This window comes from Lontra canadensis, unplaced genomic scaffold (genome assembly GCF_010015895.1).
Source record: "Lontra canadensis isolate GAN:19392208 unplaced genomic scaffold, GSC_riverotter_1.0 scaffold1, whole genome shotgun sequence".
NCBI lineage: Eukaryota > Metazoa > Chordata > Mammalia > Carnivora > Mustelidae > Lontra > Lontra canadensis.
In genome coordinates, this window is record NW_022630995.1 from 117,225,552 (window position 1) to 117,240,913 (window position 15,362).

The window sequence follows — 15,362 nt, forward strand, 5'->3', positions numbered from 1 at the left end:
GATGGGTCTTGTGGTAGATTCAGAAAAGGAAGAGAGGGAGACAGAGAGGGGGTAGGTGGAGGATAACAAAAGCCCATGAGGTGACATCTCTTTAAGACTACCGCCACCACTCTTCAGGCAGATCTACTGGAAAAAATCATGAAAGGCTTGAGGTGAGTGAGTTGAAAGTGGTGAAGGGACAGATCGCCCGTCCAGGATCCCGTGGGGGCTGATCAGAGATGCACCTGAAGGGAATGGAATGCCGAAGGCAGAGGAAAGCATGAGGAGTCGAGAGGACATCGGACCCTCGCAGACCATGATATTGGGGTTTGAACCAAGCTTAGCCAACTCTTTGAGGGGCCAGGTGCCCAAATGATATATAGGTAACACATTATTTGTTTGTCAACTGAGAAAAGAAGCAGAGCAGAAATAAAACAAAAGTATTTATTTGGGGGTCTCAGAATTGCCATTCAGGGAGCACGGACATGTGTAGCAACTCAAATTGTGTGCCCCTAGGGAACAAAAAGCAGGGGTTTTAAAAGACCAGAGAGAGTGCTTCTATGAGTTGTTGACAAATAATTTTGTTTGGGGTTGGGGCAGACAACTAACCTTGGCCGAACATAATGGGTTGCTAAGGCTGTCACGAAGCAAAGCAGCAAATCACAGGTGCTCGTGCCGTCTTTGGGATCTCTGCAACTTGGACCAGTTCAGTAGTTCATGGCTCCGTCTGCTCAGGCCATGAGTAAGGCTCACTTCTTAATGGCTCCTTGACATGAGTGCCACCATTTCACTTCACCTTTCACAGTTTTATTTTGTGCTTTTGCTTTTCAGTTTAGCGAGGCTGCTTTGAACGAAGGTGAATCCCCCAGTTTGATCTCAGACGAAAGCATCATTTTAGAACCAGGTACGCCCCTCACAGTTACTGCCAAACTGGGAGACGCCTAGAGGACGAAGAGGGGGCATGAGCTGTAAGAGCTTCAGAATTCAACCTGTGTCGCAGGGAAATTAAGGAGACTGCTGAGGTAGTGATTACTACTGGGAGACTGGGATAGGGAAGTGAAAGGTGCAGTTTAAGAGAGAATATTTCAGACAAGAAGGCCAGCCATACCCAGTGTGCTATGAGCTTCCTGGAATCCCAAGGTCCAAGAAACTCTTGATGACCTCGGAGGCTGGGTGTTGCTATCCCCTCTAGCCCTTATCCTACTTTACCTACCTAAAAAGGATTTTCAAAAGACTGATTGGCTTCTGTGGAGCTGGTGATCAGGCACATATAGGGAACCCTGGTCTAGGCTCCAGTTACTAAAGACAATTTGGAAGAAAACAAGGATAGGACAGAAGGCTTTGGAGTTCTAAGCAGAGCATGCCACTGACATAAAGGAAAAAATGGCCATAATATAAAATGGGCCGGGTCCAGCACTGGGAACTGGCAGGGACTCAAAGGCAGCTACACATTTCTACTGGTGACAGAATGCTTGCTAGAGTTTGAGAGAAAATTGCTACAACTCGTATGCCAGTCTGGAAGCTATGCACTAATGGGAATTTGGAAAGGTCTCTACATACGTGTCAATATTCAAAGGACTTTTGCTGTGAGAGATGGTAGGGAGCATAATTTGGAAAACAGGACCAGTTGAAAGACATTGCTCTCATAGTGATTTAAGTAAAACATTATTGTAAAGATCAAGTTCCAAGGATCTCTTTCCCTGCCCCACCCAAGGTGAAATGGCACACCATTTCAGATTCAGAAGTAATATAGAGGTGACTCAGTCCCCCTTGCTGACCCTCGTCCCTGGTAGATAATTGCACATCCATGTGCAAGGCCTGTGTAACCAATAAATGGTGTTCCCATATATAAGTCCTTCACCTAAGAAACCCCACGCCTTGCAGATTTGATTCTTGGCTCTCTCTACATATTCAGCAAAGAGAACATGTCCTTACTTCTGGTCTCTCCTCTGGCACTCTGTCCTAGCACCAGAATATTGCTTCCTTTGTACAGATCTCTGGCGGGAGCACAATTACTGTCTTAGGTAAGGATTCCCTACTCTTGCTCCTGGACCCAAGCCATAAAGAGAGGGCATCCAGATGAAAATCAATATTTATGGCCTTAAAGGCCCAAATAACAACGTTCAATAAACATTAGCAATATGTAAGGTATAAAGAGTCTTTCTCCAAGGTTCCAACACCTGAAAACATAAAAATCTGAGGAATATACCTAAAACAAAAATGCAGGATACAAAATACTCTAAAATAGTCCCAACTTGTGCCTGGCAAGTGTTTTGCTTGAATCCCAGCCTCTCTGATATTTTTCTATCCTTGAAATAGTCTCAGGATCGTTTCCAAACAGTCCTTGCTATGGCAGGCCAGATGGAAAAAGAAAAGAAAAAAAAAGAAAAAGAAAAAGAAGAGAGGAGAAGAAGGAAGTTGCCTTCATAATGTAGATTACAAAATTCAATCAGCTAAAGAGCAGTGATCTGAAAATGTCCTAACTTGCCTGACAGTTTTATCATGTAAAGGGAGTGACTAGGGGAATTGCTACTCTGTGGCAAACTCTGACCAACAGGGAGGAATTTGTTGCTGAAGTGGAAATGACAACACTTTCTGGAGAACGTTATATGTCACTCAGGATTGGAAATATACAGCGTGAAGGAGCAGAGTCTCAGGGAAGCACACAGTGGCTGTCTTCAAGTATTTGAAAAACATCCATGTGGAAGAGAGACTCAGATTATTTTATTTCTCCCTAAGAAGTAGAACTGGGGGGGTTGGGGGCGCCTGGGTGGCTCAGTGAGTTAAAGCCTCTGCATTCGGCTCAGGTCATGATCCCGGGGTCCTGGGATCGAGCCCCTCATCGGGCTTTCTGCTCAGCAGGGAGCCTGCTTCTTCCTCTCTCTCTGCCTGCCTCTCTGCCTACTTGTGATCTCTCTCTGTCAAATAAATAAATAAAATGTGGGTTTTTTGTTTTGTTTTGTTTTGTTTTGTTTTTAAAGAAGAAGAAGAAGTAGAACTAGGTCCAGAGCACCTGGGAGGCTCCGTCGGCTGAGTGCCCCGCTCTGGGTTTCAGCTCAGGTCATGATCTCATGGGTCATGCCATCGAGCTCCATGTCAGTCTCTGTGCTCAGGGGAAGTTGCTTGAAGATTCTCTCCCTCTATGCTCCCCTCACTCTCTCTCTCTCTCAAATAAATAAATAAATCTTAAAAAAAAAAAAAAAGTAGAACTAGGTCCAATGAATAGAAACTACAGGGGAATAGATTTCAGTGGTTATAAAGAAATAAGTTTCAAATATACTCATCACTATTTAGAGATTTGATAACTATAATGATCAGAGCCACATTTGGGGGTTTTGTTTTGTTTTTAATCTCATATTACACAAAAGTAGAGAAGATTATTATTAAGGGTGGGGATTCTGTGTTGCTAGGGGTGTCTCTAAGCTATGGCTGGAAAGCCCCTTTGGTCAGAATTGGTCCTGTGAGCACTGGGAAGAGTATCAGTTAGGTATTGCTACAAAACAAACCACTCCAGAGTGTACTGGCTTAAAACAAAACTAATTTAAATCTGGGGGTCAGCGCTTTGAGCTAAGTTAGTTGGACAATTCTCCTGATCTTGGCTAAGTTCAGTCAACTGCTGGGTCAGTTGGGAACTGGGACATTGTCTGCTCTGACGTTGATCCTGGAGCTGGCTAGCTTCCCGCAGCAGAGAGGAAGGTCCCAGCAGAGCAAGACGAAGTATGCTAAGCACTAGAATACCATCAAGTCACAAGGTCAACCAAGATTCAAGAAGTGGGGAAAGAGACTTCACCTCTTCACAGGAGGAGATAAAAAGTCATATTGACAAGGGTTGAGGCACAGAGAGGAGTGAAGGATTGTAGTCATTTTCACTCTCTTGATAGAAAGTCACTCAAGGATGTTTAGCAGAAGAATAATGCAGTTGAATAAGCCTTGTAGAATGATGGCCCTAACAGTATGTTGAGAGCCATTGTTTTAACATCCCTCAAATTATACCACAGAAGACACACATGTTCTAGACAGTCTTCACTTTCCATGGTTCTGATATGCACAAAATTCAGTTACCATGGGTTTAAGCTCAGCAGCATCATTCGCCAATGCTCTGGCAGCAGGGTCTAGTTACCGCCTGATTATATAAGGTATCAACTCCGTGCTTGTTCTTTAGTCCACAGATCTCTGTGTAAGTCACAGATGCCCATGACGATCACTGACCCGTCACATCACTGTCTTCAAAGTCTGTCAGTGATCGGTCACTGCTCATCTGTAATGCGGGTCACGTGCAGCCAGGAAAGTTGTGGAAGCTTCTCGTCTCCCGGTAATAAACCCATGTGATACTTGGTATGATATAAAAACAGATCATTGAAAGAGGGAATTGGCCAAGAAAGATGAAAGTACCAGCCAAGAAACAAAAAGTGGTAACCTTCGATGCCAAACTCAAATGGAGCAGAAGGGGATCTCTAAAGAAATAGCTGACCACGGGCCTGGTGACATTACGTATGCAGCTAGAGGAAAGGAGCAACAGCAAACTTGTAGCGTAAATGAAGAAAGTCGTTTTGACGGAAAGGAAAAAGATGTCCCAGGGGAAATGACAACAGAAAAAAAAAAATCTTTTACGTTAATGCAATTCTCAGAGCTAATTTACAACACTGAAAGCACGAAGGTTAATATGTGGATCCCAACTTCAGAAAGAGTATGGGAATTAGCCGAAGTGGAGAAAAGACGGTCGTTCACATCATAAATTATACAATGAGGAGAAGGCAAGTGCTAGTCAAAATCCCTGTGATAAGTTTTTTATAAATCTCCTAATACTCAACCTAAGGCTTTAAATTATAGTGGACTAAATAAATATTAGTTTTACTGTTCTTTTTCATTTCTATATACATTTATAACCAACAGTGAGACAATTTTTAATGTTTTCACAAAAGGTCACAGAACAGTTGTAATTCTTCCCATTGATTATTAAGAATGCTTGGCATGGGGGCGCCTGGGTGGCTCAGTGGGTTAAAGCCTCTGCCTTCGGCTCAGGCCCTGATCCCAGGGTCCTGGGATCAAGCCCCACATCAGGCTCTCTGCTCAGCAGGGAGCCTGCTTCCCTTCCTCTCTCTCTGCCTGCCTCTCTGACTACTTGTGATCTCTATCTGTCAAATAAATAAATAAAATAAAATATTTAAAAAAAAAAAAAGAATGCTTGGCATGATTTCGGTCTGCATAATTATTTTTATGGTTGCATAGTAGTGTGCAAAGGGAGGATTGCCTGTTTAAGAAGGTTCCTTATCAGTTAATGATAAGTTCTTATCAGTCAATCCAAGTTTGAAATTGTTTTGGGTGTAGTAACTCTGTAATTAATAAACAAAGAAAAACTTGGATGTTAGGAAAACAAATTGAGTTTTAGTAGTAAAATTATTTTTTAATTAGCAGTAATCCCAAGGGTAGGAAAGGAATAAATGAAACAAGATGGGATCAGGAGGAAGACAAACCATAAGAGACTCGATATCAAAAACAAACTGAGGGTTGCCAGGTGGAGGGGGATAGAGAGAGGGTGGCTGGGTTATGGACACAGGGGAAGGTATGTGCTATGGTGAGTGCTGGGAAGTGTGTAAACCTGATGATTCACAGACCTGTACTCCTGGGGCAAATAATACATTGTATGTTAATAAAAAAATGAAAAATTAAAAAAAAAAAGTAATCCCAAGGGCGCGCCTGGGTGGCTCAGTCTGTTAAGCATCCAGCTCAGGTCACGACCTCCTGGTCATGAGACGGAGTCCTACATTGGGCTCCATGCTCAGTGGGGAGTTGGCTTGAGATTCTCTCCCTCTGCCCCTCCCCCTATTCATGTGTGCTCTCTCTGTCTCTCTCTATCTAAAAATAAATAAATATCTTTAAAAAAATAATTTTAAAAAATCTTTTTAAAAGTTTGAAGTGCTTTAAGATCTACTAAACTACTCCCAGAAGGAACACTGAGGATATGCTTTTCCCTAAACATTACTTCAGAGACAGTGGTAATGACGCAAAATGAGCAACAAGCAGAACTTTATCCAGAATAAAAGCTTTCTGCTTCAAAATAAAAATCTGTTACGCCTCATCAAAAATGATAGCTTCCAATTCTTTAGAGGCTGCCAGTGCTTTGGGGAATGGGGGCTCACTACCAACCTTGAAATAAGCATACTCTCTTTGTATTGGTCCCTCTTATCATCTGAACTAGATGATTAAACAAAAACATCTCAAAACCAATTCTTCCGTTATTCTCCTATGCCCTTATGGTCAGGTCCAAAAATGCCAGTTGTGAAAGCATTAAGGGTAAACAACAAACTATGTGCCCAACAAACCAAGCTCATGCGCCCAAAAAAAGGTTGAAAAAGATAAATGGTTAAACCATAGCTCTCCTCCCTCCACAATTAAATGGATAAAAATGAACATCTCTCTTTTTTGAGAAAAAGAAGAGGAAAAGAAGAGACGGGGAAAGGACAAACATGGGCCTTGCATGTGTTACAGGTGTTTCTTCTGAGAGTCTCTTCATACCAAATTACCCTAGCAAACTAAATCTGGACTTGTTTTAAGGTAATAAGAAAATGGCCATATTTGTTTTTGTTTTTTGTTTTTAAGATTTTATTTACTTATTTGAAAGAGGAAGAGAGTGAAAGAGCACAAGCAGGGGAGAGCAGTAGAGGGAGAGGGAGAAGCAGACTCCCCGCCCAGCAGAGAGCCGGATGCAGGACTCCTAAGACCCCGGGATCATGACCTGAGCTGAAGGCAGACACTTGACCATCGGAGCCATCCAGGCACCCATATTTGTTGTTGTTGTTTTTTTTTTATAAATTTTTTTTAAGATTTTATTTATTTATGAGAGAGAGAGAGTGAGCACAGGCAGACAGAATGGCAGGCAGAGGCAGAGGGAGAAGCAGGCTCCCTGCAGAGCAAGGAGCCCGATGTGGGACTCGATCCCAGGACGCTGGGATCATGACCTGAGCCGAAGGCAGCTGCTTAACCAACTGAGCCACCCAGGCGTCCCCCATATTTGTTTTTTGAACAAACACCTACACCGTGCCAGACACTGTCCTGAGCACTTTGTGAATTTTCACTCAGGGAATCATATCAACAATTCTTTCAGGTTTTTGTATTTATCTCTCTTTATAGATGTAGAAATTGAGGCATAGCAAGGTTAAGTAACTTGCCCGGTATCACATAACAAGTAAGTAGCAAAGCTAAAATTTGAACCCAGGTAGACTCTTCACAGAGTCTGTGCTGTTTGTCCCCGGACTATGACATGTGATTGTTTCCACCCAAGGTTTAGTTTGCTGTGTTTTTATTTTACTTTTCTGATCCCTCCCACTGACTTGTTTGTTTTGCTGAAACTTGGAAAACATTATCATCTTTACCCCTGTATAAGAACTTGTACCTGATGGCAGATCTATGATTTTCATTCAGTTCAATGGTCCGTGAACTTTGGGTGAGATCACATTCTACATAGGACATAAATGTGCCTTTGTTTCTTGAAGAAAGAGGGGATAATTTTTATAAACTGACAGTCTTTGAAGAAATAGTTATAATTGGGGTGCCTGGGTGGTAGAGTCGGTTGAGCTGTGGACTCTTGGTTTTAGCTCAGGTCTGATGTCAGGGTCCTGGGGTTGAGCCATCCATTTGGCTCCACGCTGAGCACGGAGTCTGCTTGAGCCTGACCCTAGCCGGATCCCACAACCCTGAGATCATGACCTGAGCTGAAACCAAGTGTCAGAGGATCAACCAACTGAGCTATCCAGGTGCCCAATAAAGAAAATCTTAAAAAAAAAATAAAATAAAAAGTTATACTCTCTCAGCTCTGGTGTTAATATGAACCAGGCTATGTGCTAAGCACATCTATGAGCAATTTCTCCCGAGCACCACCCAGCTCTAGGAGGTAAGTACCATTATAATGTCCATTTTATATATTAGAAAACTAAGGTTAAAGAGGTTAAGTAAGGCTCTAGGGCGGTGGTGCAGGCTGGGTAGGGGCAACCTAGAGTTCCTGATGCCATCTCCCAGGAACTTGGGGAGCTGTGGCAGCATTGTGCTGGGTAGGGAGAGGCAGATCACGAGGACCCCTGCCTCCCCCTGCAGTTCAGGCATGAGAAAGAGCCTGGAGGGAGTTCAGGGACCTGGGTTGAAGTCCTATTTCCGCCAATACCTCACTTTGCTGTCGTTGGGCCTCAGCTTTTTAGTTTAGGAAATGAACGCCGTTCTCTGGGTCCTTCTTTCCACAGGAGGTGGTTATAAAGGCACAGAAGCTCTTCAGAAGTCGCAGTCTGCAGCCTTCGTTTTCACCCACAGATGGCAGGGACCAGCAGAGGGGTCCGGGATCCCCTGGGTTTGGAGCACAGCCTGGAAGGGCAGGTGTGTAATCAGTATGGAGTTTAAGAAGGGCCCTGCTCATGTACTCCCAGCAGGAATTTAGGACCCTCAGCCTTAAGTCTTGACTTTACAGACACTACATTTGGAAGTGAGGAGTCCTTGGACCAGAGGAGGCATGAACCACTCACATGGGCAAATCGCTTTCCTTCTTTGGGTCCCAGTGCTTTTGAGCTGTAAGGGAAGAGTTGAGAGCTTGAACCCTAAGTCTGGCTCCCAGGATTCCTAAAGCCTCCACCGTATATCTGAAAGGAGGAACAACAAACTGACTTTCTGTTCTTCATCTGTCTGTGGTTCTAAATTATACAAGTAACATTGTGAGCGTTTGACAAGAGCCTCTTCCTAAGACAAAGGGCTGAGTGGGAACTCCCCATTTCCTACCCCAGGGCCTGGTCTGTTTTAGCCTGGTCTGGGACAATCTTTCCAAATGGAAAGATGGAGGAGAGTATTAGCTTGGAGGAGAGTATTAGCAGACTGCGACTTCTGAAGAGCTTCTGTGCTACTAAAAGATGGAGGAGAGTATTAGCTTGGAGAGTAGACTCTTTAGATTGGTGGACAAACTAAGACCTGGCCCACCTGAGTGGTTTTCACATGTTTTAATGACTGAGAAAAAATGAAAAGGATATTATTTTGTGACATGTGAAAATGATAGGATACTGAAATTTCAGTATCCATAAATGAAATATTTGGGGGAACACACACACACACACACACACAAAGAGGTTAAGTAACTTGTTCAAAGGGGCAGAGCCAATAGATGTAGAGCATGGACTTGAAGCCAAATTTCTCCGAATCTGAAGATCATTGTTTTGTCCACAGCCTATGTCATTCTGTGTCATTTTCCACGATGGGTTATTTCCTTACAAGAACAGTCAAAGAAAGAGCTTGGGGAACAACAGAAGCCAGGTGCTGCTTTACAAATAAAATTCTTCCCCTGAAAAATGGTAAGCTACACAGTGACTAACCACTGATAAATAAATACTAGAAAACAAAATTTAAATGGAAGTTTTAAAATCAAACTGTAATGCAGCATCCCTTCAAAGGTGTAATTGTCACTAATGTTTCTTACCTCTTCCAGAGCATTTCTCAGAAAAGACGTACACTTTACAAGCCCCTGACATGAGTCCTCCTCAACACACTTAACAGTTCTGAATTTTCCAAAATAATTTTTCAGAATCTAGACTGTTTCCACAGTGTTCAATGGCCCCCGTGGGTGTTCAATACTACACTGTTTTCATTGTCTCTGCTTTTCTCTATTTCCCATTATCAGTGAATGAAGAGAACACTTCAGGAAATAGGCCCTATACCCTTTCAAGCATAATGTCCTTGAAAAGAGATAAAAAGAGAAAGCCAAAGGAAAGAGTGTATGTTAAATGGATTTTAAACACTATCCCTGATGTTTTTTTCAAGATGGATTGAATAACTTATAGTTTGGAGGCCATCTACATGTCTGTTTATAATTTGCCTATTTCATTGTAAATAATTTAAATGATTTTCTATATTTATGTCTTTCTTTTTCTAAGTTATTTTACTTATTATTATTTTTTTTCTCAGGATCCCAGTGTTCCCAAGTAATTATCTTTGTCTCGTTGTGGAGGGATGTGGGGGAGACAAGGGTTGCTATTTCATTTTTTTCCTCTTCAGTTACAAGTTACTTTCCCCCCCTTCTCTCTCCCTTCCCCCAAAATGAGTGGTAACTTTTGAAAAGTAAAAGCTCCATTCGTTTTGGAAGAGTTTGGTTATGAACTTTTAACACAAACTTTACCTGTTCCATTAGGAATTTATCAAAATACACTCAGGAAAATAAAAAAGAAAAACAACACACCTGATTTAAAATGGGATGTTTTATTATATTTCACATTAACCATAAGGTATCTATTTATTAAGTCAGCAATCCTTAATTCTCAAATTTTCCTCAAGAATAACTCCTTTGTGTTTCTCCCCTACTCCAACCATGGCCTCATTTTTTTAAAAATTTTGAATATTCAACAAAATACATTTTTAAGTAATAAAGAATTTCCTCCATTTTTAGGTGTTGGGCATGTTACCGGAAACTGCATTCCTCTCCTGCAGTCAAGCCAAAAGTCACAAGCAAGCTGAAGAACAGGAAAGGGAAGGGTATACTTGCAACATGCAAAGGAGAACACTGGGTATTTCCTAAACAGCGTCTCCTTGAACAACAAAACTGGGTAAGTGTTGAGCTAAGGGTGCATACATATACATGAAGGAGCTTGAGCAAGGGGGAAGTCAGCATGGAATTGGGGCATCATCAACTCTCTGGCTCCCGCTGGTCTGGTATCTGAGCGCTTACAGGAGGTGCAGTCCTGAAAAATTAACTCAAGAATGTGTGTCAGCTCGGTCTCTACCTTTGAACCAGCACTGAGAGTTTTACTCTTGATTTATTGTCCCTGATATGATTAGATTATCTCCTGGCCTGATAGCGGCTGTTTGTTCTCACCTTCTCTTGTTCTTTTAGAATCATTGACTACTGAATCATTGCAGGTCTGTTCTGCAATTTCAGCCTGTCCCAGGAAGTTCTGCAAGAAATGCGCTTGGGGCAAGGAGTGCCGGTCAGACATAGATCACAAGATGGGGGGATGGGGGCTCAAATGACTTTTCTTATGTCAGAAAGCTATGTGTCATCTTTCTTTTTCTGGGGTCCCCTGACTCTTTCTGCCTATAGACAGAGGGATGTAAGTGCTGACCATGTAGTTTTCCCCTCAAAGCCATGGGTCAAGCCTGCACAGAGGGTAGAGAAAGAATGAAGCACATTAAGCTGAATTGAACTGAGTATTATTTTTTTTAAGATTTTGTTTATTTATTTGAGAGAATGAGAGAGAGAGAGAGAGAGAGAGCATAAGAGGCAAGAGGTCAGAGGGAGAAGCAGACCTCCCCACCACCTCCCCCAAGCAGGGAGCCTGATACAGGATTTGATCTGGGACTCCAGGATCACGACCTGAGCTAAAGGCAGTCGCTTAGCCAATTGAACCACCCAGGCAGCCTGAACTGAGTATTATTAACTAAAATGGGTCTGGCAGGGATTCGTTGAGGCAAGGAAGCATCTTTGCCCTCAAACAGTGGTGAGAAGACAAATAGTTCATCAAGGGCAACAGGAAAATCTCCCTCAACATTCATTTACACAAATCCACAAATACACCCTTTTCTGATGCCTTTCCTCCAGTCTTCTCTTCACTGGCCCAAGATGTCTAAATCAGGTGTTTTTACTTGCATAACCTAAAGTTCACATGAAAGGTTGAAGCATTTCTCTACACATCCCTAAAAAGCACACTGAATGTGGCATCATTTTTCTCAGCATTCATTCCTCTGGTAAAAACGCTCACATGGATAAAATGAAGGTAGCCACCCCCTTTCAAACCAGGACCAAAGAAAAAGTGCAGTCTGCACCCCCCTTCCTACGGCCACCATCCATCTTCATGCATCACTCCCTGAAGCTCTAGCATTACAGGGAGTTACAGCTAATGCTAGATTGAAGGGTTTAATGGGTGGAAGAATTAAACGAAAACAAAAACAAAAGAGCCATCACAAACTGCAAATTAAGGGATCAGCAAAACCCCTGCTGCTTTAAAAAGTCCATTGGACCTTGCCAATACACTAATTAATATAATAAAACAACACAAAGATCTTGCTTAAAATTAAGCGAGCAGGCTGCCCACGGCTTGCTGCCCACTCTCTGAGCAGGCATCTGCTTAGAATGCCACCAATTGTCTCCTTGGGAGGTTAAAGGAAGGGAGGGGGAAATTGCTTTGGCAGAGGCTAACAGTTAACTATGCCCCTTTTGAAAATAGAATTCTTACCCTGTTTTTAATGCCAAGCACATACGATGTCAAGTAAATTGGTCTCGATACAACACATGACAGAACCGCAGCAAATGCAAGAAAGCGCTCCTACTTACTCTAACAAAAATAATAGGAAAAAATATATATACGATTAATCTCAAATGCTCACCAGTATTTGAAAATTTTCTTCTTTCCAACTTTCAGAACTCTTTTGTGCCTCGAACAGAGCGTGGTACAGATAAACACGGGTTTCATAACTCTGGTAGAAAACCAGACACCTGCTGACATTCCGCAGACATTGTTCATGTCAGCAATTCAATATTAGTTCCTGATGTCCAAACCCAGAGGCCAAATATCTTGTTTTGCTTTGTTCAATCAAGAGTCATTTATTATACCCATTACCATTCTAGGCACATAAAGAATTTAAAAAAAAAAAAAGCTTCTGGGGCGTCTGGGTGGCTCAGTGGATTAAGCCTCTGCCTTTGGCTCGGGTCATGGTCTCAGGGTCCTGGGATCAAGCCCCGCATTGGGATCTCTGTTCAGCAGGGAGCCTGCTTCCCCCGCCCCTCTCTCTGCCTGCCTCTCTGCCTACTTGTGATCTCTCTCTCTGTCAAATAAATAAATAAAATCTTAAAAAAAAAAAAAAAAAACTAGGGGCGCTAGGTGGCTCAGTGGGTTGGGCCTCTGACTTCGGCTCAAGTCATGATCTTAGGGTCCTGGGATGGAGCCCCACACCGGGCTCTCTGCTGGGTGGTTAACCTGCTTCCCCTGCTCTCTCTGCCTGCCTCTCTGCCTACTTGTGATCTCTCTCTCTCTGTCAAATAAATAAAAATAAAAAATCTTAAAAAAAAATAAAAAAACTAAAGCTTTCTTAGGCAGTTTCCATTCTGGTCTGCAAGAAACAGTGCACAGGTAGGAAAAGTTCAGTAACACTACAGAGAAATAAGAACTGAGCAACTCATCAGGAGTAAGGTGCTGTATTTCTATTACTGTTTCTTACACCGTTTTTTAAGTATTTTCTGTGTGCTGGCCATTGTGGTAGGCCACAGACCTACAGGATTTCATTTGGTTCCCACTGTTGTGCTTCAGAGATTTTATAATCCCTAGTTTTATAGAAAAGGAAACAGATACTCAGGTCACTCAAGGTGATGCTGGTAGGAAAAAACGAGTTCAGGATTGCAGATATCTCACTTCAAAGATTATACTCTTTCCAAGATGTCTTGCTGTCTCCTGTTTTTCAAACTTATAAAGTATGTTTGTGCCCCTTCTCAGAGCTACAGAGATATTTAGGAACCGTATAATAAATTGCCAAGTACTCATCGTCCATCGTCAGTAATTATCTCCTTGTAGCCAACCTCATTTTATTTATACCTGCTCACTCCTCCCCTCACTCATTAGATTATTTTTAAGCAAGGTCCATATACCATGTTGTTTCACCTGGATTTTAGGATGTATCTCTAAAAGCAGGGGCTGTTGTTAAAACAACAACAGCAAGAAGAACCCATAATCACAATACCATTATGACACTTTAAAAATGAACAATAAGGGGCACCTGGGTGGCTCAGTGGTTAAAGCCTCTGCCTTCGGGTCAAGTCATGATCCCCTCGAATCGGACTCTCTGCTCAGTGGGGAGCCTGCTTCCTCCTCCTCTCTCTCTGCCTGCCTCTCTGCCTGCTTGTGATCTGTCTGTCAAATAAATAAAAATCTTAAAAAAAATGAACAATAATTCTTAATCCAAATATCCAATCCATGTTCAAGTTACTCCTTTGGCCTCATAATTCTTTTATAGTTGTTTTGTTCGATTCAGAATCCAATCAGAATTCACACTTTACATGTGGCTCCTAGGTCTCTTGAGTTTCTTGAAACTTATGGTTCTCCCTTCAACACTTTCTTTGCAGTCTGTTGTTGAGGAAACCAGAATAGGAGACGGGCTCGGATTCATAAGCATACAAAGGGATTCATGGGCCATGGTGAGAACTTGGGGTTTTCAGTGCTGTGGAAGGCCACTAGGAAAGTAAAATGTGATCTCGATTTTATCTAGCCTCCTTCTAGCTACCGTGTGGACAGTGGATCATGGGGGCAAAAGTGGAACCAGGAGAATCATTGCCATCTCCGGCATTTAGACACTGCTCTTAATCTTGTGTCCCTCAGCCATGACTTCATGCATGACTCAGCATGAAGATTTTCCTGTTTTCGAGATTATCAGCAACTACACTGGATGTGGACATTTCCTACCAAACAGCTCTCTTTGGGATTAAGAGATGACTTTCTTTTCAGGATTCTCGATAACGAACATGAGTGAACATACAGCAGATGAACCTTGGCATGGCCGAGAACCAGCCCTCGCTGGCTCTGAAGTGCTCCCCTCTGTGCAGAGACAAAGTGGACCTCGGCCAGACTCGCCAGCATGAACTGAACCCCACTGTTCACAGCAGCTTGTAGCACAAGCCTCACTGAGTCTGCTTGAGTTGGCAACATTAAAAGAAACTCGGCCCTTGTTAATTATGAGGGCTAAATGCCCCATCCTGTTTTTTCCAGCCTCCACTTTGAGAAAAAAGGAATATTTCTAATTCTCAAGGAGTTAATAAAACACACCTCTCAAAGAGAATGAATATGGAAGCTTTTGGATTTGCATGCTGCCAATCACATCTGAAATGTAAGCGTCAGGAAAGGGTCTTTCCTATACCCGGCGAATTAATAAGAAATTGTTTTATTCTTCTCTTTAAAAAGGTTACATTTCCTGGAGCGCCTGGGTGGCTCCGTCATTGAGCGTCTGCCTTCGGCTCAAATCAGGATCCCAGAGTCCTGCCTCAGGCTCCCTGCTCCGTAGGAAGCCTGCTTCTCCCTCTCCCACTCCCTCTGCTGTGCCTCTCTCGCTATGTCTCTCTCTGTCAAATAAATAAATAAAATCTTTTGAAAAATTAAAAAAATTTTTAAAATTTTAAAAAGATTCAATTTCCCAATATCCTCTAGAAGGCACAGTAATTTTTGTCACCATGAATTATTTTTTATAAAATTATTTCCTGTTTACCAGTTCCTTAGGAACTCTGTGGCATAATCACATTGACAAGCCAAACAAATGTACTTACTGAAGGGACTTTCATGTCAGACTGCTTGGGTTTGAATCCCAACTCTGTGTCTTTCTTAATTGTGTGACCTTAGGCAAGACACTTAATCTCTTTGAGTTCAGATTTTCTCCTCTAAAAA

General features: G+C 42.4%; 1 pseudogene; it reads left to right on the plus strand.

The window, feature by feature from the left end:
• The first annotated feature begins 259 nt into the window (after nt 1–259).
• LOC116868415 lies at nt 260–14,869 on the plus strand (annotated as a pseudogene).
• The last annotated feature ends 493 nt before the right edge of the window (nt 14,870–15,362 follow it).